The sequence below is a fragment of the Gracilinanus agilis genome, chromosome 1 (assembly GCF_016433145.1).
Source record: "Gracilinanus agilis isolate LMUSP501 chromosome 1, AgileGrace, whole genome shotgun sequence".
In the NCBI taxonomy this organism is placed as follows: domain Eukaryota; kingdom Metazoa; phylum Chordata; class Mammalia; order Didelphimorphia; family Didelphidae; genus Gracilinanus; species Gracilinanus agilis.
The window spans coordinates 469,277,422-469,281,007 of record NC_058130.1 but is presented as its reverse complement, the minus strand read 5'-3'; the positions used below and the strand labels follow the sequence as shown (position 1 = coordinate 469,281,007).

General features: G+C 32.6%; 1 pseudogene; it reads right to left on the bottom strand.

Annotated features, from left to right (window-relative positions):
* Window positions 1-2,898: 2,898 nt before the first annotated feature.
* LOC123231621 lies at window positions 2,899-3,279 on the bottom strand (annotated as a pseudogene).
* Between the last annotated feature and the right edge of the window lie 307 nt (window positions 3,280-3,586).

Below are 3,586 nucleotides of genomic sequence, written 5' to 3'. Positions count from 1 at the left end.
ACAAGAAATTGGTCCTACAAGCACTGCCCAAATGGTGAGTGCTAGCCAAATTAATGAACTATGATTGGTTCCTGAGATATGACATGGAAGAGCTAATGGGTAGAGAAAACAGCTTATAAAGGTTTTTTCAGAGGAATGGACACACATTCTTGCTTTGTTGACACTAGATGGAGGTACTACTGCGCTGGTGATCCTTACTGAAGATTCTCTCATGGACTTCTGACTGATTGGACTTGAAGAAGCCCTTGTTGGTGATGGACCTCATTCCATTAGAATGTCAATTAAGGTATTTAGCTAAACTGCTCTTTAATTTTTTCCTACATTTCCATCTCTTTATTATCTCTACTTTGATTAAACTAAATTGTTAAGGCTACCAACAGACTCATAATTTTAATTTTAATTATTATAATTTGGTGACCCTTTTTAACCATTACACAATTCACATGGAATTCCTCCAGTTTGTTATTCCTTTTAGCATAATAATATTCTATCACCAACAGATACCATAATTTGTTTAGTCATTCCCTAATTGATGGACACGCCCTCATTTTCCAATTTTTTGCTATCATAAAAGGCGAAGCTATAAATATTTTTGTATAAGTTTTTTTTTCCTCCTTATTATCTCTTTGGAGTACAAACCCAGCATGGTTTGGCTTGGTCAAAGGGTTGCCATTTTTTTTAAAGCCCTTTGAGCATAGTTCCAAATTGCCCTCTAGAATGGTTGGACCAATTCACAACTCCACCAGTAGTATGTTAGTGTCCCAATTTTTCCATATCCCCTCCAAAATTTATTACTTTCTTTTGATGCCATATTGGCCAGTCTACTAGGGGTAAGGTGGTACCTCAGAGTTGTTTTAATTTGCATTTCTTTAATCAGGAGGGATTTAGAACACTTTTTTGTGTGCTTATTGATAGTTTTGATTTCATTTTGTGAAAACTACCCATTCATGTCCCTTGACCATTTGTAGATTGGGGAATGGCTTGAGTTTTTGTAAATTTGACTTAGTTCCTTATATATTTGGAAAATTAAACCTTTGTCAGAGAGTTTTCCTATAAAAATGTTCTCCCAGTTTGTTGTTTTCCTTCTTATTTTGGTTGCATTGGTTTTGTTTGTACAAACCCTTTTTAATTTGATGTAATCAAAGTCATTCATTTTACATTTTTTAATGTTCTCTATCTCTTGCTTGGTCTTAAATAACTTCCTTTACCACAGATCTGACAGGTATACTATTCTATGTTCACCTAATTTATTTATGATTTCACTTTTTATATTTGTTATATATCATTTTGAATTTATCTTAGTATAGGGTGTGAGATGTTGACCTCAACCTAATCTCTCGCACACTATTTTCCAATTTTCCCAGCAGTTTTTGTCAAATAGTGGATTTTTGTTCCCAAAGCTGGCTTCTTTGGATTTGTCATACACTGTCTTGTTGAGGTCATTTACCCCAAGCCTATTCTATTGATCCACACTTCTCTCTTAGCCAGTACCATATTGTTTTGATGACCACTGCTTCATAGTACAATTTAAGATCTGGTACTGGTAGGTCTCCTTCCTTCACATTTTTTTTTCATTATTTCCTTTGATATTCTTGATCTTTTGTTCTTCCAAATGAACTTTGTTATAGTTTTTTTTTCTAATTCAGTAAAATTATTTCTTGGTAGTTTGATAGATATGTTAGTAAATAAGTAAATCAATTTTGGTAGGATGGTGATTTTTATTATGTTAGCTCATTCTACTCATGTTTTTTTTCAACTGTTTAGATCTAGTTTTATTTGTGTGGAAAGTGTTTTGTAGTTGTGTTCATATATTACCTGTGTTTGTCTTGGTAGATAAATTTCTAAGTATTCTATATTGTCTAGGGTGATTTTAAGTGGAATTTCTCTTTCTAACTTGCTGCCAGGAATATAAGATATATATTTTTAATTTAATAGGTATGGCACAAAATAAGTACATTAATTTAAGTAGTTTTGTCAATTTTTATAATATTAAATAGGTGTTTTGTAGTCATGTTTATATAATTCGTATGTTTGTCTTGGAAGATAAATTCCAAATATTTTATGTTATCTATGGTGATTTAATTTCTCTTTTCAACTCTTGCTACTGATTTTTGTTGAAAATATATAGAAATGCTGTTGATTTATGTGGGTTTATTTTGTATCCTGAAACTTTGTTAAAGTTATTATTTCCACTAGCTTTTTAATTGATTTTCTAGGACTCTCCAATTATACCATTATATTGTTTGCAAAGAGTGATAATTTAATTTCCTCATTGCTTACCTTAATCCCTTCAATTTCTTTTTCTTCTCTAATTGCAAATGTTTGCATTGTGAGTACTATATTAAATAATAATAGTAAAAATGGGCACCCTTTTTTCACTCCTGATCTTATTGGGAAGGCTTCTAACTTATCCCCATTGCTAAAATAACTATTATAAATATACATTATACTTTCTATAGTTGCCTCCTTTGGTTGTTGTTTTTTGTTGTGTTTTAGAAAACTGCTATTTACACTGTACTTAAGACATCTGTATTATCACCCTTTGAATCAACTCATAAGGAATTTTATGACAAAAAGATCCTGAACATATTTATATCAGTTTTAGTACCTTAATAATTTAGTTACCCATCAAATCAGTAACATACAGAAACATGCATCATGAGAAGTAAAAATTATATCTCATTCTTTCCACATAATAGTGACTTGTTACTCCTGAGCAGAAAAGCTCACTCACATCAATGAGATATGTTAACATTCATTTTTCACATTCAAATTGAATGAATGATTGAATGATATGAGTACAAATGCAAATATTACAAACAATTTCTTACAAAAAGTATCAATCAAAATAATGCATTTTATGGAATTTACTACAAAATATCATAAAACTATCTTCATTTAAGTCCTTTCTCCCTATATCCTGTAAGCCAACTGGATATGTTTGGGCACAATAGTGACTTATTGGCATGGTTGACACATATATTAATATGTTCAAAGACAACCACTAAATATGCTTGGCTAGCTTCCTGAAGGGCACTAATAGCTTAACTCTGGGATCTTAACTCTATTTTGAACTCCTGAGACATCTCCTTCACCAACAACTGAAAAAATGTTTTCTCATCAGAAGACCTGCTGGCGTCTGGTAAGGACAAATCTCACAAAAGGCCACAGTAAGAGGTCAGTAGCAGCGAGGCTTCTTCTGGCAGCCTTTGTGGCTGGCTGTTTTCATAGGGCTTTCCCACCAGTAGACTTGCCAGCCATCTGCTTTGTACAAGCCATCTTGTCTTACCAAATGAACTGTCAATATTTCCTCCACTGTATTCACTGTTGATGCCACTGCTTCTATTCACTTAACACTGTTATTGACTCTACCTCTCTCTTAGTTAAAAAGTTCAAGAATACTCTGCACTCCCTTATTTTTCTTTCATCTTTTCTTATGGCAGTTTCAACATTGTCTTTTTCTGAGTTTGCATTTTCATCTCTCCTTCATCATAGAAGCTTCCAATGGTCAGGTTCCTTTTTTATTGTTTGCTCATTTTCCAGACTATTACTTGTCTTTGAATTTTATGTTAACATTGAGCTCTGT